The following is a 27,610-nucleotide window of genomic DNA, read 5'->3' on the forward strand; positions in this document are numbered from 1 at the left end:
GCAACAAAGACCCAGTGCAGCCAAAAATAAATTAATTAAATAAATAAATTTTTTAAAAAATTAAAAAAAAAGAGAGAGAAGTAGTCAGGATGTCTAGTGGGTGAAGAGAGCAGAAGTGTGTTTTCATTTTGATATGAGAGCTGCATTCAAGTTATTCTCTTTACAACAGATTTTACCTAGCTTTATCTTCATAGGAAGCTGCTTTCAGTTGAAAAGCAGAAGTGAAAAGAAGTGTCATGACATGGGATTAACAGTACAACCGGTTAGTGAATCAAATGTTTGAGGTGAAGAAAGTAGAATGTGACATGCATCAGCAGGATGGAGTGGCAGGATTTTATGGAGACGAGTCAAAAGAAAAATTTGAATCATTGGTCGATGCTCCTGGTGTCTGTACTATTTTGAAAGCACGTGGTCCATTTAACCAGTCAGTCACTGTAACGAATCTGAGTGCAGAGGGACATTCTCAGCAATGTTAGTTCATGTTGAAGTGATAACCATAGAAGAAACTAGCCGAAGTTCTGTTTCCAACTACTAACAAAAGAAAAAGAAAAATGTTCCTGAGGCTGAAAAACTGGCCAGGATGGCTCACTTTTGAGATGCCAAACCTCGCTGTGGGTTCATGTCATAACATCCACGTTATTCACTAAAGAATTAACTTATTCCAAAAAATCCTTCATGCTGACACTTACATAGATTTTATAAAGTACTCAGAGTTAAGATTGGAAAAATTTGAGAGTGTTCACCTCAAGTTTTAAACAGATAATAAGCAATCTATTGGGAGCACTTCAAAATGCGTGTTTAAGCACATCCATGGATTTCTTTCCTCCTTCTGGTAAGTATCCGCAGAAATATGTAAAAACTTAAATTGAAATTGGTAATGCTTAAAGATTTATCTGAGTAGCCTTGGAGATTATCTAAAAGGTTAATTTAAAGGCTTAATAAGAGATACTTCATGTCATCATCTGTGTCTTCACATGGAAGATTCTTAAAATTCCACATAATTTGCCATTTGCTCCATAACTCCGTATGTTTCAGTCTCCATTTTTTACACAGCAGGTTTCCCTAAGAATAGGGTTAAAACTGTTACGTGCCTAATTTTTACTTAAAACTGTGTTTTTAAAAAAAAGCTGAATTCACACACCAAAAAAAAGCCCATTAAATACCCACACTTTAATATATGTTCCTCAGAAACAAATGTACAGTTAGATAACACATAAAGAATTATGAATGACTAATTATATTTTGCATATTTACAGCAAAGACAATTAGCAAATAGCTTTTATATGCAAAATAATGAAAAAGTAATTAAGATGCACTAACCAGGGCAGCAATATCAAGTCTGTTGTCTTGTGATTCATTCCTAACAAACATAATAATTATGCATTCATTGTCATATAATTAAAACAGCTCTGTCCTTTAGAAAAATGGTTATTTACTGTATAATAACATGAAGAGTGGCAGAAGTTCCTCATAATGGTGAGCAGGATAATTAAATATTTCTTCTTAGGAAATGCTCACCCAGTTTAGTTTATTATCATAAATTTCTACCAGCAAGCAGCTGTCCCTCAGGAATGCCAAGTGTTCTCTCTGAGGTCTGGGAAAGTTGTTTTCTGTTTTGTTCCTATGCTCCTGTCTTCGCCTTTCTGTTGATGTGAGCAGGGACGCTCCTGAGCCACTTTTCACCTTCCTAAGCCTGGTCCCCCCGGAGGCCATCCGGAGTTCCAGAGGGCTTCGGGGAAACAACTTCGAGGCCCGTCTCTCTCTGCGGCTAGGTCTGCGTTTGGTGATATACAAATGTGTTATGACTGCTTCTCTGACCGAATATATTATCTCTTTGAAGATATTCCAGGACTTTTAGTCTTAAATCACTAAAATAGGCCTAAATGTTAACATGAGACTTCAGACAATGTATTAATTAATTAATTAATTATTAACATCCAGTATATCTTGTCAGATAAACCACCTGCTTTTTAGAAATACAGGAACACATTTCAAAATGGTTAATGTATTTGGTATTTAGTCCAATTAATGTGATAGAGACTGTCCTCCGTATCCTCCACAAATAGATTGTGGGAGCCATTTTGCTTCCCCAAAGCTGAGAACATCTTTATATTACTGACAACTGTTCACCCTTCATGTAAGTACAGTACCTATGTAATGCAATCAGAAATCATTTAAGCAGGAGATATAAATTACTTTGTGACTTTGGTGTGTTATTTTTATATACTGATGCTATTATGTTGTCATGAATGTGTAGTCAATAAAATTAACTTATTTTATATAATAAAATCATGTGTCCAGAGAGAGTGGAGAGTGTAGGGGTATTTGGGGAGAGCAGTATCTGTTTATTATCAGTTACTGATTTTTAGAGAATATAATAGCAACTTTGAAATTTATTGTTTATAACATCTTTGGTATCAGAGAAAGATAAATCTTAAGTAGGAAAAAAATGTATTGAATTATTAAAATTTTATCATTTAAAATCTCCTTTTTATTATACTTATTACATAATTTTAATAATATTAAATGTAAACATCAACCTTAGAGGGTAAGAAAATAAATGGTTTTGGTTAAGTTTTGTGATTTGACTTTATTAATATATTTGAAACTAATTATTTCAGCAATCACTGAGCTATCATTCATTTATTGATTGAGTTCAAGAAACAGATAGCAAACAGTAAGCATAACATTTTGTTTTGTTTAATTTAAGTAAAGAGCCATGACTTTATTTCGAACACTCCATCCTGAAGTATTTAGAAATTTCCTAAATATTCTATACTATAAGCTCATTTGGCTTGTGATAAAATGGATACATGGACAAAGGAGATAATATATGCTCCTTGTTCCTGTGTTACATTTAGGATAACTTACCCATAGCTTAGAATGCTAAAAAGGAATAATTGCCCTGAAGTGAAACTGGTTAAGTATGTTGTTAGAGCTCCTGTATGCTACCAACAGAATTTGGGAGTAGAAGGAAAATAGAACTTAGAATCATAACAGGGCATTCTGATAGCTACTTTATCAGTAAAAGGTAGAAAAGAAAAACAATATGGTCACATCTTAAACTCTAATGCAAAAACAGTTCAGGATTACCATTACCAATATACCAGAGGCACCAGGAAAAGTAAAAAATATATATATTTTAGATCTTGTAGTTCATTTTTTAAGGAAAACCAGTAATCTCAAAATAATTCTAAGTAGTCATCATGGGGGAAAAAAATCATATCTTTATTCCTTCTTACATTTGTTTTTTGTTTGGTATCGGTTTTAAATTTTAGCTACTTGGGCTACAGAAGAGGCAAGGAACACCATAATTTTTTCAATTCTTAGTGCTTATTAAAGGTGTTCATGTACCTATATACACATATGTATTTCATCTAATTTAAATTCCTATTTCAGTATGTTGGCAATCTATCTTGAAGGTTTAAAGAACAGTGGGATAATAGGAATATCAGTTTTTGTATCTGCTATAACAGACAGTAAAAACGATCAAATGTTACATTCTTAGTAACGAGCTTGCTTCTCTTTTCAAAGAACAAAGTTTATAAGGGTGGGAGATGAGATGGGACAAAGGTGAATTCATGCACCTGTTCATGCACCTCTTGCTGTCTTCCTCCCCAGAGCACACATTTCTCAGCAAAATGGGAGATAGCAAGTCCAAGCCCCAACTTTCAGAGCACATCACAAAAATTGTAATTGTTCAAAATTTACAGTTCACCTTGAAGTTGTTATCTGTACCTTTCAATGGAGCCTCATCAACCACCATGAGTTAACTGCTCTATGTGTACGTATCATGGGCATGCAGCCAGACTATGGAATGGAAAATCCTGGGAGACAGGGACAACGTCCTTTCTTGTGTAAGTACATGAGATGGTGCATGAGACGTGGCAGTCGCTTGATAGACACTACTGAATGAATACTTCCATCATACTCAACGGACATACACCAAGGGTCTTTGCCCCTTTTCAAAATAATGTTTTAGAAGAACTCTGTTTCTGTCTGCATATTATTCATCCCCAACCCACTCCTTGTTTTCCTCCGCTATATGTAGTCTCAGTTCCCATATACCTTACGTAAATACACACAACCACAGCTGTATCTGTTGTCATCTGTATGATATATATGCAGTAGAACCTCAGTCAATAGTCATTGAATGACCAATTGACAGGCTAAATAAATGAAAGAAAAAAAGGAATGAATAAGTAATACAAATATTAATTGAATGTGTTTTGGAGATGTGGAAGCATCTTCTCAACAAACGTAAATATCTTTTCTCTGTCTCATCTTTGGCCTGTATGAAATTTGTGATGTGGCCATCTCTGTCATGGCAGCTTGAACTCTCATGCATAAAGTCCATGAAATCTTTCTAGGTGTGTATTTTGGAAATAAATACTCTGTATTTAGGAATGGAAGACAATCAAAAAGGGAGATAAGAAAAATAATTAATTGTTTCTGCTGCAGACACAGACCTTCCATTTGAAACTCCTTTTTGGCTCTTGCGCCAGTGCCTGCTATGATTGTTGACCTAGAGGGTTCCATGTGCTCCCAGAGGGTTTATGTAGAGCTACATTATGCACTTTGAATCGCCACTAGTCCCTTGTGTGTGGCCCAAACAATTATACTGCAGAAATTTTTGCTAAGAAGTGTTCAAACTAAATGGGACTTTTTTGAATTGATGGCCTTATTGTAAAAATTTCTTTATAAAGAATTTCCTAGGTACTTTATTAAAATTTGATGTAAAAATACTTGTAAGTCTAATATTTACTTATAAGTCTAACAACCTAGGGCAAAAAGAAAGACTTTTATAAGGCTTGTATTCAAAAGCAGAACAGAAAGAAAGATCTTAGGTATAGATAATGAAATATCAACTCAAAATACACTCTCCAACTCACCTAAGGCTTAATAAAATGGATGATCCTCAAGAACATAAAAACGTGACTTTTTATTGCTTGCAACCTTCATTTCTGACTATTGGTTTTCATTGACTTAATGGATCTCCTAAGGAATAAATATGAGCAGGTGCAAAGTAAAAGGAAGTTTATTTATAGACTCCAAGCGATGCCATGAGATAGAAAATTGGGTTAGAATCAAACTGGCCTAGAATGTTTGAATGTGAGATAGGTGAGTCCAAGAGAGCACATATAAAGTTTTCATGGCCCTTTTTGCCCAGTAAATCAGCAAGTATTTTCTGAACTCCCCACTTCTGTGCCTTAAGACTCTCCTGTAACTTTGGTTTAATTTGAAAAATAGCATAGTCAAGTAAATCCTAGAAAAATTATTGTATAAATATACACATAAAAAATATCAAGATAGAATGCTGTGGTGAAATCCACAGTTAATATGTAGAAATTAAACACAGACCTTTTCATTTTTTAAAATTTTATATGTGTGCTTGTTAGTTTTAGCATGACAGAATCACGATAATCACTCTCAAATACAATTGGTGAATAACCCACAGGGAGGGCAGGCGAGTCTGACTTTACCGTTGCACATGCTATGGGCCCATTGAGACTTAATATGGGCTCCATGCTGAGTACTTCCAAACCCCTTAAACTCCTGGGCTTTGGGATTGGCACTCCCTGTTCCTCATTTATGTCCCAGAAAGAACCAATCACCCACAAATGAGGCTGGTTATTTCACCATGAGGAAGTAACACATCAGGACTATTTCAGGCAAGGGAAAGAGCAGTGATAGGACAAGACATGTCTGTGGTGAGTGCTGCAAGCATGTTCAAGAAAACCCCTTTTCTGCCAGCCAAAGTGTCCCCCAATGTAGGAAGAATCAAATTCCACCAGCTTCAATCCGGCTATATTATATTTGGATAATAATCCTGAAATGCGCATTGATGCTGAAGAAGTTGCTTCTTCAAAACTTTCAGGCAACAATTAAGTATTCCATTGTCATGGCTCAATTAAATGGTTTGGCCTGAGAAAATTGGGGATTGTAAAGTGAGGATGGAATGTGCTTTGATCCTCTTTCCAGGGTTATTGTTTCATTAATAAATGAACATGTCATTTGTCTCACCAGAGGGAGCTCATGCCCTCCAGGCTTTTTTCCTTTTTTTGTTCAGGTTTTATAAAGATGAATTTCCAGTGCTCTGAAATACCATGGATTAGTAGTTAAGCCTGACAGCACTTCGGGGAGTAGCGAGCTTAAAGTGCCTCACACAGGTCTCCAAAGCACTTGTTTACTAATAGAGGAAATCAGCGACCGTCTGCAGCTGCTGATATCGTATTACCATTTGGAGAGACAGTAGCTGAGATAACAAATCACACAGTTTTAATAATTACTCTTGCATTCCCTTTTTTTGTTTCCTGCATAACTGTAAAAGCTGGAATTCTTCCAAATAAACAGATAAAAACAGTATGGAACTTTTATCTTTTAATGATAATGACAACACATCATGTTTCACTAAAAGTTTCCTGCTGAATTTTTTCTGATTTCTAGAGTTTCAGTAAAATGTAATTATACTTTATAATTCCACTCTTTTAATCTTCACTTCAAACACTATTCACAGTGAGCAAGTGTGCCGGGCACCCAGAGTAGGGGACAATCTGCCTGGACTCACCCATGTGGACCCGCTCCTGCATTCCGTCTTGGGGTAAACCTGTCATTGAAACTGCATCCTGTACATTGAGCTGCTTTGCATTCAAATTAATAGCTAGTTTAATTTGAATGTAAAACAGCTCCATTTACGCCATCATTTGAAAAAAAAAAGAAGTAAGGCATTTGGCAATGAATGGATGTTTAAGATATGATACATTTGCAACATATTTTTAATCCTAAATTGAACCTATATTAGGATGGGGACATTTTAATATCAATAGATAAGTCATAAAAGGAGCCCTTTTAAAAATCTGCATAGTAAATATGTACTTTAGGGGTCAAAACTACTCCATTGTACAGATACAGTACAGGGTTTAGTTCATATGGTTGGCGCTGGGCATTTTCTGGCAAATCTGTGTATTGTTACATTTCTATAGTCCAAGAACGGCAATTGATTTTTAAAACACATGCTGCAACTTTATTTGCTCAGTAATTACATGGACTTTATCTGGAGGTCAGTGAAAGAACAACTAAACAGGAAAATGAAGCCTTCCTCCCTTGTGCAATGAAATCATCAAAGTTGGCAGACAGAAAGGAATGCTAAACTTTTTCCCAGAGCTCTGAGTTTGGTTTCCACTGGTCCATGTTCCATTGGGTGATTAGAGAAAGCTTTTTTAAAGCCTTACTTCAGAATGATCTTAATTGGTGCAAGGTTGAGCCCTTTCTAGGAGGGGAGGGAAAAGGTTGAATAGCCTTTTCAAGTCACATGAAAGTTTCCAGGATGAATGTACGATAATTAGATTAATAAGTAGCTTAATTTATCACAGCTGAGGATTTCAACAGCCACACATTAGAGCAAGAAAAAAAGATTAGTGTGATTCTAGTTTGTAAAAAAAAATTGTACTGAAACTTGATTAACCTTAAACACAAAGTGCCTTTCTTCCTCAGTCTAAATGTCTGAAGCGGGGAGGGTGTGTGGAGTGGGGAAGTGGGATAGAGGACCTGAAATAATCAGAAAAGTCCTAATTTATTCCTTTCTGTCTCCCAGTTAATGAGCGGTATCAGGATTGCTTGAACCAACTTTTCCCTTTACTGTTTCTTATCCTTAAAATAATGGGCTAGGCATAAGCCTGTAAAATCTTAAATTATGTTGCCTGACCACATCATAGAGATACGTCTTTTCTGATGTGCAATTTGTCATAAGCAGATTCTCCCATCTCTGTTGAAAAGAGAAAGAAGTAATGTGGTTGGGAGAAGAATGGGATTTGGAGGAGATCATAATTCCGGTTAGGGTGTGGTGGGAACATCGAGGTTTAGATTGTTGGATATTTCCAGGAGTTATCTCAGGGCTTTAAAACCTGAATTTCGTCTCATGCCTTCAAAAATCACAGGTTACCAAAGGGCAGCAATGAATTAAGATAAGCAGTATTCATTGCTAAAACATGCTGAATCAAGACAATTAGTATGAAAGCAAGAATAATTGACTCAAGCAGTATTAAAAAATCAGGCAGGAACTGACACAAAAAAAATGCATCAAATCAAATTATTGTCCATTGGGAGTCTTTTTCTCCATTTCCTCCACATATACACCATAAAATATTTTGACAAAAAGTGGAATCTGCTGGACCATCTGATGGTCATATCCAACAGGGGTGGGCCAACATCAGATTTGATTAACCTTCAACTTCCTGACTCCTGTCTAGCTACAAAAGAAACTTCAGCACTGTGTGGAACAAAGCCACTGGCATCAGCGTCGGATTCGCAGTGGAAGACCCTGGAGTGTGAATCTATGGTACCTGTCAACACTCAACAGTCATCGTGATGGGGAGGCCAGCTAATGCGAGCCCAGCGGTGGATTGGTGCATGGGGCACTGCCCCTGTGGCTGCTTGAGAAGGTGTGCGGCTGCATGTGGGCAAGCAGTGGCGACACCTTCCAACTGGAAGGAAAAAATACGAAGCTAAAATACCAGAGGACCTCATGACAGCACAACCTCTAACACCACAAAAATCACTGCGCCTCCGAAACTTACACAGAATTCTGACAGTGGTGCGGGTGTGGTCCCAGTGAAAACGTCCGAATGTTACTGTAGCCCAGCCTGATCAACGAGGGCAATGCCAAGTGCACTCATGCACCAGTCTGTGTGAGAAGTTCAGAAACGGGAGCCAGAGCCCAGGGTGAATCCATTTCCACTATGGAAGTCTTCTCAGAGCACGGCTTCTCTTCTGCTGGGATGAAAGAGAAGATTTAAATTAAAAAAAATAAAATAAAATCATATAATGAAAAACATCACATTATTTCAAAATACTGAAATTTAAAACATTACTGTAATTATGCACTCTGAGTAAACTTGGAAAACTAAAGCACAGTTAAGCCACCTGCTAGAACCTGAGTGTGTTTTCATCTAAAATGGATATCTCATTACTGGTTAACAGTATTTAGTTAGGAGGAGATATGACCTCTAATTTGCCTTTAAAAGATTAATTTGGTGTTTAAATAAGTGTCTTTTATTTAATAATGTTTTCTTCAACCAATTCACTTATGTCAATAAACTCTGTTTAACCTTCTTAAAGGAAACATTTTCTCTGCTCAGAGGCAATTAATGAGCTATCAAATAAATAGTTACAGGAAAATGAACTAAAATTAAGGGCTGCCCAGGACAGCAAATGTGCTTTAATCTGTGAAGTGGGGACTGTATGCTACTGTCCACTACGCCATAGGAAGTGTATCTGTTCCGTCATCCTGCCATCCGCCTCCTTTCTGTCGAAGTTCATGGCAGAAACAACTCACGCAGGAAAACCTGCTGACGTGGGAACATCCCATACACAGTCAGAGGCATTTTCTCTTGACTGCTGTTTCTTTAAGTTTGGTGAAAAGAATTATAAATCTTCTATGTGGGGTTGACTTGTCATTTTTAATGGGAAATTAAGGGAAAATGAAAATATATGCCATATTAATATAAAAAATTCATATCAATAATATCAATTTTTATTGAAGGGTAGTTGATTTACAATGTTGGGTTAGTTTCTGGTGTACAGCAAAATGATTCAGTTAAACATATATACATATTCTTTTTTATATTCTTTTCTATTATGATTTATTACAGGATATTGAAGACAGCTCCCTGTGCTATACAGCAGGACCTTGATGGTTATCTATTTTATATATAGTAGTTTGTATCTGCTAATCCCAAACTCCTATTTATCCCTACCCCCACCCCCTTCCCCCTTTGGTAACCCTAAGTTTGTTTTCTATGTCCGTGAGTCTATTACTGTTTCGTAAATAAGTTCATTTGTGTCATATTTTAGATTCTACATATAAATGATATCATATAGTATTTGTCCTTCTCTTTCTGAGTTACTTCACTTAGTATGATAATCTCTAGGTCTATCCATGTTGCTGAAAATGGCATTATTTCTTTTCTTTATGGCTGAGTAGTATTTCATTGTGTATATCTACCACATCTTCTTTATCCATTCATCTGTCGATGGCCATTTAGTTTGCTTCCATGTCTTGGCTATTGTAAATAGTGCTGCCATGAACATAGGGGTGCATGTATTTTTGTGAATTAGAGTTTTCTCTGGATATCTGCCCAGGAGTGGGATTGCTGGATCATATGGCAACTCTATTTTTAGTTTTTTAAGGAACCTCCAGACTGTTTTCCATAGTGGTTGCACCAATATTAATATCAGCATGTCAAATAGTATCTTTTGCAGTCTTGGGGACGTAAAAGTGTATCATGATAACTTAGTTTATCATTTTTCAGGTAACTTTTTTAAAATTTTATTTTGGCTGAGTTGGGTCTTCGTTGCTGCGTGCAGGCTTTCTCTAGTTGCGGCGAGAGGAGGCTACTCTTCCTTGAGGTGCCCGGGCTTCTCATTGCGGTGGCTTCTTTTGTTGCGGAGCACAGCCTCGAGGCATGCGGGCTTTAGTAGTTGCAGCGCGTGGGCTCAGTAGCTGTGGCTCGCGGGCTCTAGAGCGCAGGCTCAGTAGTTGTAGCGCACAGGCTTAGTTGCTCCACGGTATGTGGGATCTTCCTGGACCAGGGCTCAACCCCATGTCCCCTGCCGTGGCAGGCGGATTCTCAACCACTGCACCACCAGGGAAGTCCCAGGTAACATTTTAAAATACAGTTTTTCTAGATAGTTATCTATGGAATTCAAATGCATTTTGCTTTTTGGGGTATTAATAGAGTTAAAAGCTGTCAAATTTTGTTTAGCTTTCTATAGGATGTGACAAGCAATTTTTTACAAAATTTGACCAGTAGTAACAATCATCATTATTTTTATTTTATTTTATTTTTTAATACTTTTTTGGCCGCACTACACGGCATGTGGGATCTTAGTTCCCCAAAAAGGAATCGAACCTGAGGGAAGTCCCCCAACATTATTTTTAAATTCAGAGTTTTTTCTAATAGGAGTAAATGAGTCACCAAAATCTCTCCTTCTCAGAGGAGAAGCACACTGCGTATGGCAGAGACTGCTGGCCATCCCCTAATAATTATGCCCCTTTTTCCATAGTTATGGATTTTTGCCATAGAGCCCACAGCCAACAAAAAATACAGATGACATTTACAATCCTCCTCGTAACTGCTCGCTGCAGTCATAAGACTCAGTTCTGGCCAAGTTGAGGTAAGTGGAAGTGATGTGGGCAACGAACGTCTGGGTTATGTCCTTAAAGGGCACATCTCCCTTTTCTTCTTCCCCTCTTCAAATCAAAATTAAAAGAGCCTTCAACGGCTTCCTGGAATAGAGTTGGCATCTCAGCTCAACTTCTATGTGAGAGAGAAATAAGCTTCTGTCTTATTTAAAGTCCTGTGTTTTCAGCTAAACCTACATCCTAGCTAATACACTGACTAAAAATAGACATAAAATAAATTCAAACTTATGTACTGCCTGTGCCACATTAAACTATCCAGTAAGTCTCTCTCTCTCTCTCTCTCTCTCTCTCCCTCTCTCTCTCTCACTCTCTCTCTGTTTTAAATTACTCTTTTAAAAAAAAAAAATTACTCTTCCCTAAAATACACTTTTGATTGAGAATCCTTCAAAACCTTTTGGATGGCTCCCCATCGCCTTCTGAATTAAGGACAATCCCTCACTAGACATTCAACACTCCACGCTTTTTCCAGCCTCCGCTACTCACATACATTCTGTACACATGTCCCTACCTTCTCTGATCATGCTAGAGAGTCGCACTTTGGGGGCCATGCCTGTCCTTCCTCTCTGCCAGTGCAAGTCTTATCCACCATGTTACCAAAGTGAGAAAGAGTTATATCAATTGAGGGCTTTGGCATCAAATGGACCCCATTGGAAGCCATGGGGTCCTCACGCAACACCCTCTGACTTTCCCTCATAGCACTTCTCACATTTTGTTACTGCACATTTGGCTGCTGTCTGCCTCCCTACTAGACCATAAGCTCCACATGCGCAAGGATGATGTCTAATTGTCTCATCATCTTATCTCCAGGAGTAACATCGTGCCTGGCAATTGACAGGTAATAAACATTTGTGGAGTAGATGGATAAACATCTCTGAATCTGTTTTCTCACCTATTAAATGAGGCTAATAATATCTAATTCACAGAGTCGTTGCTAGAAATAAATGAGAAAATAAAATGAGGTAATGTGGGTCAAAGGACTGTCCCATAGTACATACTCAATAAATGAGAAGCAATATTGTGCAGCAATTCACAGCATGGACTTTGGAATTAAACCTACCTGGGTATGGCTTTAGCCAGGTATGTGTTGGATGACATTGGACAAGTTATTTATTTGTTCTAGTCTTCCATTTCTTCCTCTATAAAGCTGATAGGAAATTTTCCTGGTATTATTGTTGAATGTATTAAATTTGACCACCTATGTGCTTTACCACAACATGTGTTACCTAATAGGCATCCACAAATGGTATCTATTGCTACCCATCACTCATCTAATCATTCACTTATTTGTTCAACAGATTTTTTTTATTGACTGAATACTATATATCAGGCCCTGGGCTTTGTGCTGGGAATACAACAGGGAACAAAGCAGAGTGGTCCATGGGGCTCACCTCTTGAAATCTACATCTTGGTGAGGTTGACCATTAAATACATAAACATGCCAATACATATATAAGTATTGGTTGTGAGTAACTGCTAAGGAAGGAAAGGACAGGGTGCTTTGAGAAAGACCCTGGATTTACAGAAATATGTACTCTTCATGAGCCAGCTCAAATGGCAGCAGCTCCATAAAACCTGCCTTATCCCTCCCCATCCTCTCCTTACATGGTCTTTCTCCTTCATTCAAACCATATATTATATTATTCTTTTATTGTGACATTTATTTTGTTCTTTTACTTGTTTATTTTTATTCACAAGAATAGCTAATGATGACAGCTGTTATCAGGGATTCTTAAAAAGGTCTAATTTAAACCCTTGTAATCTGGACTAAGAACTTCTCAGGGGTAAAGTCTATGTCTTACTCATCTTTATTGTACCTGTAGATCTAGCAGGGTTCCTGGCACAAATTAAGGGCTCCAGGAATATTTGTGGAATTGAAATAAATTGTACTATCTCCTTTGGCTTCCAAGTATGAAAGATTGACTCTAATTCAAATGACTCTCTCTAATCTTTATATGTTAGGCTATTTCTTTAGTTAGTGGATTGCGATCCATCAATTTCTTTAACATATTATAGATGGTAAATAAATCAAAAGTACATTACAATAATCAGAGTGTTAATCATGAAAAAGCTTTAACATCCCATGGCAAGAAGGATATTCTTAGAAGAATCCCAGACTGAAATCTCTTGACCGACATCTAAAGACGTTCTGTTTTCTACAGCATTTGGAAATGCCTTCCCAATATAAAATTCTGCTGCTGTTTGTCCCACGATCTTGACAAAAAGAACAGTCATCATTACTTACAACAGAAAGCATCCTAATGGCTGTTTCTGGCAGCATAATCCCTTTACAGAAATGAAAACATTCACGTTATACCCAGGTTGAAAGGAAATAATACAGTAAAGAATATCAGTTCACATAACTGAAAAATCCAGAGATAGAGATGTTTTAGATGAGGCTTGATCCAATGCCTTAAGGATATCCAAAAGACCTGGGTTCTTTCCATCTTTCTGTGTCAGCTTCATCCTAAGGCTGGCTCCATTCCTAGTCCCAAGATAGCTGCTTACAGCTTTTGGGGCCATATGCCTTCTTTTTGTGTCAAAGAGAGCAATTTTGCTTCAGCATTCCCAGAAAACCCCCTATAAACACTGTGTGGTCTGCTCAGTTCACACATCGACCGTTGCTTCCATCACTTCAGTTAAGAGGATGGGATGGGATGATTGGCTTGGTCCATTCTACCCCTGACTGGGAGGCAGTGAGGTCAGGTTCCACAAAATCACATAGATCCCAAAAGGAAACTGGGGACTGCTGGGAAGGGGGAATGGATGTTGGCAAAACATTTAACACATGTTGACTATATAAGGTCTCAGTCAGCCTTGGTCTATGAAGCCTGCCTATTCAGGAGGATAGGGCCATTCATTCATATCAGAAAGAAGAAAAGGAAAAGGCATGGACTTCTCTCACTTCTGAAAAATGGCATCATATTCTGGGGGGAAAAAATGAGCTTTGCTTTTGTATTGGCTCTGTTCAGGGACAGTCCTATGGTTTAATAGAGTCAGCACTTTTACATAAAATTATTCCTATTCTAAATTTTTAAAATCATGATGGACAAGTGAAGGCCAAGTAACAATATATACTCTGTCTTAAGTTATTAAATTTTCTAGTAAAAAGGTTGACATTTTGCCTCATTTTCAAGGAAAAATAACTTGAGAGAACTTTAGACAGAAGCCATTCATTTGTCTCCATTTATTTTGATCAAGTGAAAGCCGCTAGAGAATCCATGGGATAACGCCTGTTATCTTTTTCTCACTTTCTTTCCTCTTCCTCTATCTCTCCCCAACCCTGACCCATCTACCCACATCACCCCCCCTACACACTTCTTCTTTCTTCTCTGTGCTTTCTCTCCATCTCCTCTCCCTCTACCCCCTTTCATTTTTCCTTCTCTCCCTGGAATTCTCTTTACTCTCTGTCTTCTCTCTCTTTTCACTCATGTTTTTCTCTCATCTTCTCCCTTCAAATGGGTCCCAATAGGTGGGTTAATTTAGTAGGAGAAACCCAGTTCCCTTTTTCTTCACAATATCATGGAAACAAGTGTGAAAGTGGTGGCAATGGTTTAGGGCTGTCTTGGGGAGAGCTACTCCCACTTCTCTGTGGCCTCCAAACTGCATCAGAGGACAAAGTCTCAGCCATCTGGTAAGAAATATGCTGGTTTCACCAAAATGTTCTGCATCAGCCATTAAAGAAGAGAAACTCCAATATATTTAATAGTGAGATCTATGGTATTCTCACACCACCCTTGAGAGATAAGAAGGCAGCTTAGTTTTCTCAGTCCCATTTCAGAGTTTTGAAGGACCACTAAGCACAGGCACGAACAGTGTGATAGAGTGACCAGATTTTTAGGCTTAGGGTATTATTGTCTTTACTTCTGGTTGATTTTTTCCAACTCTGACATTCCTCTGAGTAGCATGAAATCGCTTTTCCAAATAACTTTGTTCATTAACCATTATCATTATCAAGAAGGACAGCTCACAAGCAAGAAACAATAACATTAAAGAAAAATGTAGTAACTTTTGCTTATAAAATAAAAGCACTATACTTTGGGATCAGTCTAAGCCAAATATAGTTCTCAAATAAATAAGTTCATTGTATGTTTCTTTAGGGAATCTGATACCATAAAAAAAAAAAGGTTTTATTTACAGTTTTAAAATAGCTATTTGTAGTTATTAAAATACCTTTGGGAGATAACTCTGAGAAGATTAATATGAAAGTTCTTGTAAGATATATAGCACAAAAGTTTTGACCAACATTTTCTAAATAGAGACACAATTACTAATGGTAAAAGAAAAAAAATCCATCCCTAGAGAGGTTACTTAATACCTAGAGCTTGCTTACAAAAGAGGGAAAACTAATAAAGCTTTATGTTGCTTTTATATCTAATTTTAATAGTTGTTCTCATGATGACAGACAAATGTACTATTTTCTGATGGTGAAGGATTTGCGTATAACCCTCATTTAATTTCCTTCAAAGTTCTTTGTGATTCTGCATAGCCATTGTGGTTCATGGACATTTGTCCTAATGGAAGGATCAATATTGAAGTTCAGTCAACATTAAATAAACATGTATTGAACACCTGCTCACTTGACAACATACTCTATATGTGGCATCGGGCCCACATAGTTCCCATCCTTAAGAATCTCAGTCTCATGAGGAAACAGACGTTTATTTAAATAATTAAATTACATATTGTAAGTATGTACAGTGCACAATGGGAATGTAAGAAGGGAATTAAGGTTCTGTGATGGAGTCTGGAAGACTTCACTGAGGAGATAGCTTTTGAGATGGAACTTGAAGAATGAGTAAGACCAAAAAGAAGTAAAGAAGGTAGTTGTTCCAGTGGAGAGAATATCACATGCCAAGACATGGTACATATGGTACAGATATGGTACAACTTAGCCTGCTTAAGAAAACACAAGTAGTTTATTATTGCTGGAACATAAAATATGACAGTAGTGTAGAAGACAAGGTGTGATTGGGAATCTGTAGACAAATCACAAAATTCATTTTATGCCATGCTAAAAGATGTCTTAAGAATGTAGTTTTTCTTCCATAGACCATAGAGGTTGATTGAAGAATTTCAAGTAACATGATCATCTTTTTATATTGAAAATGTATAGTTTAAGTTGGGAGGGGACACACCTCGAAGCAGAAAAAAAACAGTCATCAAGTACTGCAATAGTCCGGGCAATGGCTACTGGAAATCTGAACAATAACAGAGGTATGGAGGTTGGAAAAGAGCAGAAAGAGAAAAGATACATTTAGGAAATTGAATCAGTAGTAGCTATTGATTGATTAGATGTGAGCAGAAGGGAAAGAGAAAATCCTTAAATAAGAATTTTTAAATAACTCTCAGGATTTTTGCTTGAGCATGGGGTCAATAGACATTGGCGCCACTCGTTATAATAAGGAAAAAGGGAAAAGCAGCAAGTTTGGGGAGGTAGTTGGTAATTTGGGGACATTGTCAGCTTGAGATCCTTTTGAGGTATCCAAGTGGTGATATCTGGTTGGCTAGTCTCTGCTTTCTAGACTCAAAAAAAGTCTGAACTAAAGATATCACTGAGGCTACAAGTGTGATGACAGAGGAAGTATTTACAGTAAGAAGAGAAGGGGATGGAGCATAGACTCTGGGAGTGCTCCACCAGTGCAAGGTCAGAAAGAGGAACAAGACCCTACAAACAAGCCAGAAGAAACTTGCTCAGAGAAGTAGGAAGAAAACCAATAAAGAATGCAGTCATGGAAAACCAGGGAGGAGGAATATTTTATTTACATTTTTGTATTGTTTCACATTTTTAAGCAGGCATATCACATATTTCTTTGGCATATGGTATATTAGATAAAAATTTAGATTTAAAAAAAAAATGAGAGGACTTCCCTGGTGGTGCAGTGGTTAAGTATTTGCCTGTCAATTCAGGGGACACGGGTTCGATCCCTGGTCTGGGAAGATCCCACATGCTGTGGAGTAACTAAGCCCATGAGCCACAACTACTGAGCCTATGTGCTGCAACTACTGAAGCCCGCATGCCTCGAGGCTGTGCTCCGCAACAAGAGAAGCCACCACAGTGAGAAGCTCGGGCACTGCAAGGAAGAGTAGCCTCCGCTCGCCGCAACTAGAGAAAGCCCGCGCACAACAACAAAGACCCAACCCATCAAAATTACAAATACATTTACCCTTTGACTTAGTGATCTCAATTTTGGAAATGTATCCTAAAGATATGCCTGCATGTAGAAGTGGCATATATTTAAGGTGATCTATTGCATCATTGTTTATAATAGCTGAATGTTGGAAACAACCCACATATTCATCTCTCTCTTTCTCTAGACAGAGTGCACTTTATTGCACTTTGCTTTGTTGCTCTTTGCAGATACAGCGCTGTTTACAGATTGAAGGTTTGTGGCTACCCTGCATCGAGCAAGTCTATTGATGCCATTTTCTCCAACATCATTTGCTCGTTTCGTGTCTCTGTGTCACATTTTGGTAACTTGCAATATTTCAAACTTTTTCATTATTATTATATTTGTTAGGGTGATCTGTGGTCAGTGATTCTTGATGTTACTATTGTAATTGTTTGGTGGTGCCACGAACCACAGCCATATAAGACAATGAACTTAATCAATAAAAATTGTGTGTGTTCTGACTGCTCCACTCACCGGTGCTCCCCCGCTCTCTCTCCCTCTGCTCGAACCTCCCTATTCCCTGAGACACAACAATATTGAAATTAGGCCAACTAATAACCCTATAATGGCCTCTAACTATTCAAGTTAAAGAAAGTGTCAAACATCCCTCACTTTAAGTCAAAAGCTAAAAATGATTAAGTTTAGTGAGGAGGCCATGTTGAAAGCCAAGATGGGCCAAACAGGCCTCTTGCACCAAACAGACAAGTTGTGAATGCAAAAGAAAAGTTCTTGGAGAAAGTCTAAAGTGCTACTCCAGTGAACACATGAATGATAAGAAAGTGAAACAGCCTTATTGCTGATTGGAAGAAAGTTTGAGTGATCTGAGTAGAAGATCAAGAAGAAGCCACAACATTCCTTTAAGACAAAGCCGAATCCAGAGCAAATCCCTAACTCTCTTCAGTTCTATGAAGGCTGAGAGAGGTGAAGAAGTTGCAGAAGAAAAGTTTGAAACTAAAGAGGTTGGTTCATGAGGTTTAAGGAAAGAAGCCGTCTCCATAACATAGAAGCGCAAGGGAAGCAGCAAGTGCTCATGTAGAAGCTGCAGCAAGTTATCCAGAAGATCTAGCTGAGATCATTCATAAATGATACTACACATTAGATTTTCAATGTAGACAAAACAGACTTCTATTGAAAGAAGATGCCATCTAGAGCTTTCAGAGCTAGAGAGGATAAGTCAATGCCCGGCTTCAGAGCTTCAAAGGACAGTCTAACTCTCATGTTAGGGGCTAATGCAGCTGGTGCATTAAGTTGAAGCCAATGCTCATTTACCATTCCAAAAATCCTAGGGCCCCTAAGAATTATGCTAAATCTACCCTGCCTGTGCTCTATAAATGGAACAACAGAGCCTGGATGGCAGTATATCTGTTTACAACATGGCTTACTGAATATTTTAAGCCCACTGTTGTGAACTACTGCTCAGGAAAAAAAAAAGAAAAAGTACTTTCAAAATATTACTGCTCATTGACAATGCACCTGGTCACCCAAGAGCTCTGGTGGAGATGTACAATCAGATTCATGTTGTTTTCATGCCTGCTAACACAACATCCTTTCTGCAGCCCATGGATCAAGGAGTAATTTTGACTTTCAAGTCTTATTATTTAAGAAATACATTTTGTAAGTCTTCTAAGTCTATAGCTGCTTTATGAATGTTCTTAATGATTTATCTGAGGGATCTGAGCAATGTAAATGGAAAACCTTCTGGAAAGGATACACCGCTCTAGATGCCATTAAGAACATTCGTGATTCATGGGAAGATGTTAAAATACCAACATTAATAGGGGTTTGGAAGAAGTTGATTAAAACATTCATAGATGACTTTGAGGGACTCAAGACTTCAGTGGAGGAAGTAACTGCAGATGTGGGGGAAAGAGCAAGAGAACTAGAAATAGAAGTGGAGCCTGAAGATGTGACGGAATTGCTGCAATCTCATGATAAACTTGAAGAAATGAGTAGTTGATTCCTATAGATGAATAAAGAAAGTGGCTTCTTGAGATGGAATCTACTCCCGGTGAAGATGCTGTGAAGATTGTTGAAATGACAACAAAGGATTGAGAATATTACATAAACTTAGTTGACAAAGCAGGGGCAGGGTTTGACTCCAATTTTGAGAGAACTTTTACTATGGGTAAAATGCTATCAAACAGCACGGCCTGCTACAGAGAAATCGTTCGTGAAAGGAAGAGTCAGTTGATGTGGCGAACTTCATCGCTGTCTTATTTTAAGAAAAAGCACAGCCACCCCAGTCTTCAGCAACCACCACCCTGATCAGTCAGAAGCCATCACATCGGGGCAAGATCCTCCACCAGCAAAATGATTAGGACTTGCTGAAGGCTCATATGATGGTTAGCATTTTTTAACAATAAAGTATTTTCAAATTAAGGTATGAACATTGGTTTTTTAGACATACTGATATTGCACACTTAAAAGACTGAAGTATAATATAAACATAACTTTTACATGCACTGGAAAACAAAAAAACTTGTGTGATTCATTTTATTTTGATATTTGCTAGATTATGGTGGTCTGGAACTGAACTCAAAATATCTTTAATGTATGCCTGTACAAGGATGTCTCACACATCGTTTGTACTAAGAAGCATGAAAATTAGAAACACTAAGGGAGTGAACACATAAAATGTGATATGTGGGATATTCATACCGTTGATCACTACCATAGCAGTTAAAAATGAACTATCTTTTTTTTTTTTTAAATGCAGATTGCCTTTATTCATATTGATTTGTTAGATTTCTGTGTATATTCTGAAATCTTTTCACTGGTAAGTATTACAAATATCTCCCAATTTTGGGTTTGTCTTTACATATTTGTTATTCTATTTATCATGACTTTTAATAAACACAGGGTCTTCTATTTATCAAATATCCCTTTTATGGTTTACACTCTTTTTTTAATCCTTTAAAAAGAGATTATCCCAACCACATGATCCTAAAAATGTTCTCTATACTTTCTTCTAAAAGTTTATTTTTCTTTTACGTTTATCTTTTTGTTTCATGCAGAATTGATTTTTTTTAAACATCTTTATTGGAGTATAATTGCTCTACAATGGTGTGTTAGTTTCTGCTTTATAACAAAGTGAATCAGTTATACATATACATACATCCCCATATCTCTTCCCTCTTGCATCTCCCTCCCACCCTCCCTATCCCACCCCTCTAGGTGGGCGCAAAGCACCGAGCTGATCTCCCTGTGCTATGCGGCTGCTTCCCACTAGCTATCTATTTTACGTTTGGTAGTGTATATATGTAAGCTGTGACAAAGTGAGAGAGTGGCATGGACAAAATGAACTATCTTAATTCACTTAAGAAATATCTGTTGAGTGCCTACTCTATGTCAAATACTGTTCTAGGTTCTGGGTATTCAGTGATGAGCAAGCCAGAAACCCTGCCCTTGGGGAGCTCACAGCTACATCTGCATATACCAGCGCATATAAGGTACAGAAACATCCTGTAGAGAGAAAACGTAGGCTGCGAAATATGAAATGTGTAAATTCTTCAATTATCCACTAAGCAATCCTATGTCTTATTTATGTATATACATATGTAAATGTATACTTTAATGACCTTAAAGAACACATGCAAAAATCATAATAGTGTTGCTTCTGGGAAGGGAAAGGTGATCAGACTGAGGATGTGGGTCAAAGGGAACTTCAACTTTATGTGTAATTTTTCTTTTTATTAGAATATCATAACATTAATAATGGTGATTTCTGGGTATTGGAAAAACTCATATTTGTTATATTTATTTCTGTACTTTAATTTTTAATTTCTCAAAACTAAAGAACCTATGACAAGGGAATTTCGGGTTTTGAGGAACAGAAGGTACAATCTATAGAGAAAAGTCCTTAGAGGAGTTGGGTTCAATCTAGAAATAAGAGGAGTGACTCTTCCTCTGAGACAGAAGAGCAGAAGCAGCAATGGATGAAGAAAAATAGAAAAGATTGAGGAAAGAAATAGTAAGTTGCAGGAGATTTACAGATGGCCTTGAACTTCTCAGTAAGGCAGGAGGCAAGAGCATCTTCTGGTATCAAGGGGAAGGGAAGATCAAACAGAGAGTTTCAAAAATATGAAAAAGTTTTTAAACAACCAGTGTAGGAAATTCACTACTGAATCTCCAAGAGATTAATAAAAGGAGTACAGGGCTTCCCTGGTGGCGCAGTGGTTGAGAATCTGCCTGCTAATGCAGGGGACACGGGTTCGAGCCCTGGTCTGGGAAGATCCCACATGCCACGGAGCAACTGGGCCCGTGAGCCACAACTACTGAGCCTGCGCGTCTGGAGCCTGTGCTCCGCAACAAGAGAGGCCGCGATAGTGAGAGGCCCGCGCACCGCGATGAAGAGTGGCCCCCGCTTGCCGCAACTGGAGAAAGCCCTCGCACAACAACGAAGACCCAACACCGCCATAAAATAAATAGATAGATAGATAGGTAAATAAATAAAAAATATATATATTTTAAAAAGGTGTTAAAAAAATAAAAGAAAATAAAAGGAGTACAGAGCAGCAATGAGAACCAGGTGAGGCTCAATAGCATGAATTTTCAGTGAACTGAATCAGAATGGTTTCATGTTTTTCTCTAGAAAAAAACTGGCAGCCTAGGAAAAAAGAAAGAAATTAACTGATAGTGCTGAATACAATTTAAGGAATGATTGTGTGAATACTTGGTGAAAACCTAAGGAGGGGATGAAGTATACTAGAATGATAATTAAAGCATCCTTTAAAGCTCTCAGCTTGGGGCTCAGACTGGACAGAGAAAAAAATGGATCTGGGAAAAGCTTTGGCTTTCTCAGATTTGGGTTTGGCAAGGGCAGGGCACACGTGCCAACTATTCTGTCCCTGAGCCATTGGCAGATCACTAATGGATCCTGGCATCCTTTCTTACCAAACCTAGACATGAGCCCAGAACACTCCTCAATTCAGTATTCCAGGGATGCAGTCCCAACTGCTTAGAGAGGACACACATTGTGAAACCAGTATGCTGGACATGCCTGCACCAGACAGCAAGCTTCCTCCAGGCAGTAAGCATGTCCTCTTTGAATCTCCAAAGGCTGTACCTGACACATAATAAGCTCTTACTCAATAAGTAATTGTGGGGAATTCCCTGGTGGTCCAGTGGTTAGAACTTGGTGCTTTCACTTCCTGGGGCCCAGTTCAATCTCTGGTCGGTGAACTAAGATCCTACAAGCTGCGTGGCATGGCCAAATTTAAAAAATAAAATTAAATGAATGTATCTTTACAAAAAAAAGAAGTAATTGTGGAAAGAAGGAAAGAAGGGAGAAAAGGAGAGAGAGAATGGAGTCCCTGATGAAAAACAAAGAACAGGTTCAGGAGAAATGAAAGAAAAGAGAAAGTAAAAGAAGGTCAGATTGGGGTCAGAATAGGGAGCTCAAAACTGGTGACCTTGGGACTTCCCTGGCGGTCATTAAGGTGGAACTGTTTCAAGTAGTGAAAAAAAGTTAAAGGTCTGCCTCTTGTAATGAATGAAAAAAAAAAAAAAAATGAGAGCGTTGTTATGCCCTTACTCTAAATTTTCTTCTGTGAATTCTTATTCTTCTCCTGCAAAGAGTTTCTCTTACAAGGTAGCTTATAAAAGGTGACATACTTAAATAAACTTTTGCCATCTAAACATTTAGAAATGAAGAGTTCAGTAATATTTTGTTTTGTTTACATACTATGTATTTTTATGAGGAAAAAATACTTTCTGTCACATTGCTATAGAACCATAGAATTTTCAATTGACAAAAGTATGTGATTTTTGTATTGATGTTTTCCATAAAAATCACAGAAAACTTTAGCTGGAATCTAGTACAATATGGAATACAGGGGAAATATACGTCATTCTTCTGATCCTTAATTTAAAGAGAAAATTCAGGATACTTGGTTGCCTGAATTTTTTAACCATTAAAAATTCAGTAATGAATTATGGATGCAAATGTTTTTAGCAATGCTGTCTTAACATTTACCTGAAAATAAAATTAACTGCTTCTCTCTCCAGGTCATGAATAAAATTAGTCTAATGTGGTTGTCCCCTAACTGGGTCTTTTATGGAAATATTGGGTGTTTTCCTTTGTTTTTTTTGTCCAAACTGCCTATGCTGAACTCTCATGGGGCAAAACTCGCCAATCCTTCTTATCAACCCCCTCACCTGTGGCGGGACCATAGCTTTGTTTCTAAATATCAACTCAATAAGACTTGAGTGTGGAGGTAAATCTTTAGGTATGTGAAAAGTATTTAAAATAAAAGTACCTTCATGGTATGTACGTACAATGGAATATTATTGAACCTTAAAAAGGAAGGAAATTCTGACACATGCAACAACATGGATGAACCTTGAAGACATTAGGCTAAGTGAAATAAACTAGACACAAAAGGCCATATAATGTATGATTCCACTTATACGAGATACTTAAAGTGGTCAAATTCATAGTGACAGAAGGAGGAAGGGTAGTTAACAGGGGCTGCGGAGAGGGGGATGGGGAGTAATTGTTTAATAAACACAATTTCAGTTTGGGAAGATGAAAAAGTTCTGAAGCTGGATTGTGGTGATTCACAGCAATGTGAAAGTATTAACGCCACTGAATTATACATCTAAAAATGGTTAAAATGTCAAGTTTTATGTTATATATGTTGTACCACAACAAAAATAAAATAAATTTTAACTATATTTTCAAAAGCAAAGGAAACTGTGGCCGATTTTGATTCACTGTAATATAAATTAACTAGAAGATTTTTTTCCCCGTGGAAACATTGTAAGCATCAAAATAAATACTTTTATTTTAAATGGTCATTATCATCTTGGCCAAAAATTTATTCTATAAAAAGAAAACTGGGGCTTCCCTGGTGGCACAGTGGTTAAGAACCTGCCTGCCAATGCAGGGCACACGGGTTCGAGCCCTGGTCTGGGAGGATCCCACATGCCGCGGAGCAACTGGGCCCGTGAGCCACAACTGCTGAGCCTGCGCGTCTGGGGCCTGTGCTCCCCAACGGGAGAGGCCGCGACGGTGAGAGGCCCGCGCACCGCGATGAAGAGTGGCCCCCCTTCGCCGCAACTGGAGAAAGCCCTCGCACAGAAACGAAGACCCAACACAGCCAAAAACAAATATAAATAAATAAATAAATTTATTAAAAAAAAAAGAAAACTGGACAAGACATTTAACAAGGAAATGTCCTTTGAGTGTGAGATGAAAAGGAAAAATGAAGACATATACTCCACACCTTCAACAATGTTTCCCTCTGTGGCCTGGGAAGCCTTGCATGAATTAGACTGAAATTAGATTGGAACTATATTATCTTTGGTTCGAGAAGACTTTTTTTTTTAATTAATAACTTAAAATGTTCATTTTGGCCATTGGGAAAAATCAAAAGTAGAAACACTGAAAAGGAGAATTTTTTTTTTTTTTTTTAATAGGGAGCATTTTCTTTTTTCAAATTTTATTTATTTTATTTATGGCTGTGTTGGGTCTTCGTTTCTGTGTGAGGGCTTTCTCTAGTTGCGGCAAGCAGGGGCCACTCTTCATCGCGGTGCGCGGGCCTCTCACTATCGCCGGCCTCTCTTGTTGCGGAGCACAGGCTCCAGACGTGCAGGCTCAGTAATTGTGGCTCACGGGCCCAGTTGCTCCGTGGCAGGTGGGATCTTCCCAGACCAGGACTCGAACCCGTGTGCCTTGCATTGGCAGGCAGATTCTCAATCACTGTGCCACCAGGGAAGCCCAGAAAAGGAGAATTTTTAATGTGAAGATGGTTAAAATGTGTCAGTATCACATATTTAGGCAAGGATAGAAAAGTAAATTACATGTATGTGTTTGTCTTCCCAAACTGTTTTCTTGGCCTAAAATTACTTCAACATGTAAAAAGATTCCCAGTAATGTCAATGACTACATAGGAAATTGATAGCTGCTCAACCTCCCACTCTCCTTGCCACCCCACAAGAAAATAAAATAAAATCTGAGCCCCTGGCTGCACAGTGCCCTCAGCTGCTTTGTTACCCTGGGAAATGCAGAGGGTCGGTGGAAATTATCCTATAATGAGCAATCCATCTGGCTGCACCTAAAAATGGAATAAAAATGCCACCCTTGACTTTTCCATGGTAGTAAATTAAAGCCTAATGTATAGTTCTAATTGCTAACATTTTCTCTCTAATGGTTCAGTTTGGCTAGGATTTCCGACAATCCCCTTGTTCCCCTAAAGCAAACACCAGAGAATGTTCTAACCCCACTGGTGGCATTTATTAATAACCCCCTTGACAGATGAAAAAAAATCATTATTCTATATTAGACAGGAAAGGATTTTCTCAGCAAAAGCTAATTGATTAAAAAAAATTCAGACTCTATAGAGGAATTAATTTCAGAGGGGGGAAAAATACAACAGCGTCAAATAAAAACAGATTCTTGTATAGCATGATGTTGCCTGGGCACTGTTTGGGGTACCAGCTAAGGGGAAAAAAGAAACCTGATAAATGTATGAAAAAATATCCATGCCTCCTTATATACTGGGATGAAGAGATGAGAGGAAGAGGGCTCTCTTGTGAAGAATTCTTACTTTGTGCCTCCATGAAAGAGATAAGATATGATAAGTTGGTTTCTATGGATGGCGAATACAAACACATACAAAAAAAAAATTGTTGGAAATGTTTCCACATTCTTCTATTTAATCTCTTTCATTCTTATTTTTAAAAGACGTTATTCTTTTTAAACTAATGTACAAATACATGCTAAATACAAATCAGTATTAATCTATAGGTCTAGTTCTCATCAAACAGTATACAGCTTTCTGAGTGACAATTAATAATTTAGAAATACTAAACAAAAATAAGATTTGTGATATACCAAGAGGAGGCATGGTAGAAAAAAGGAATATGCTGAAATAAATATTTTTGTAAGCTACACTCCAAAGTATGCCAGTAGTAAATAGAAATACAACTTTATAAAGCAAAGCAGTGGTGGACCCATGCAGGTGGGGTTGGGGCGTCAGGGAAGCAGTGGAAGCAGTGGCTTCTGGTACAAACACTAAAGCAGTGTCTACAGAGAGTGGAAACCCAATATGAAAACCAACTAAAATCCAATCTACCTTTTAGTATCATCATGCACTGACCATTCTAAACAAAGTCAGGAATAAAATACTTTTCTCTGCAAAAATACTGTTTGTCTAAATTCTAAACAATTTCTGTGGTTACCGTTAAATTTTGATAATGTAAGTGTACACTTCAAGTTAGCACATTTTTATTACTTAGGGTTTATAAACATTGTATTCTACATAAAAGTTAATTTGGAAAACTGCCAGATGCACTGTCCTGGACCCCCATGAATTCAGCTACACACATTCATTACTACAACAGACAAATATGTAGATATAATATTTCCCCTTATGTCAAAAATGCATTCATGTATTTTAAAACTATTAATCTTTTTTTTACTTTTGTACTGTAATCTCTATTTTATTTATAATTATTTTTCTTTTACTTGCAAACTATAAATACAAAGTGCAATAAAAGAAAATATTCAGTGTCTGTATTTCTTTTCTGGACATTATTTTTTTTAAAGATTTATTTATTTATTTATTTTTAATTTTGGCACACCAGGTCTTAGTTGCAGTACACGGGATCTTCGTTGTGGCACGTGGACTCTTAGTTGCGGCATGCATGCGGGATCTAGTTCCCTGACCAAGGATCAAACCTAGGCTCCCTGCACCGGGACAGCAGATTCTTACCCACTGGACCACCAGCGAAGTCCCTGAACATTATTATTATATTTCATTTCATGATTTTTACAGAAAATAATTTTGTTGTATAAAACACGGGAAATGTTAAAAAGAAAAAAAAAAAAGGACCTGCTTCGGTTATTGAATACACTATGTTCTCTACTAAAGCAAAGAAAATAAATTATATTATCCGAATGACTGGAGGATAAGGTCTTCAGCTTAATCAAATAATCTAGCGAGGGCTTCCCTGGTGGCGCGGTGGTTGGGAGTTTGCCTGCTAATGCAGGGGACACGGGTTCGAGCCCTGGTCTGGGAGGATCCCACATGCCGCAGAGCAACTAAGCCCGTGCGCCACAACTACTGAGCCTGCGCGTCTGGAGCCTGTGCACCGCAACGGGAGAGGCCGCGACGGTGAAAGGCCTGCGCACCGCGATGAAGAGCGGCCCCCGCTCGCCGCAACTAGAGAAAGCCCTAGCACAGAACCGAAGACCCAACATAGCAATCAATCAATCAATCAATAAATCTTTAAA

At 37.9% G+C, this 27,610-nt stretch overlaps 1 long non-coding RNA gene across 1 annotated transcript in view; it reads right to left on the bottom strand.

Moving 5' to 3' along the window:
- Positions 1-5,159: 5,159 nt before the first annotated feature.
- The window catches only part of LOC309655404, a 133,697-nt gene continuing 111,246 nt past the window's right edge, over positions 5,160-27,610 (bottom strand). The window contains exon 2 of the long non-coding RNA XR_014260820.1: positions 5,160-8,769. This is a non-coding gene — a long non-coding RNA (uncharacterized lncRNA). The remainder of the gene's footprint in view (positions 8,770-27,610) is intronic.

Source organism: Balaenoptera physalus (genome assembly GCF_965194825.1).
Source record: "Balaenoptera physalus genome assembly, chromosome: 2".
In the NCBI taxonomy this organism is placed as follows: Eukaryota; Metazoa; Chordata; class Mammalia; order Artiodactyla; family Balaenopteridae; genus Balaenoptera; species Balaenoptera physalus.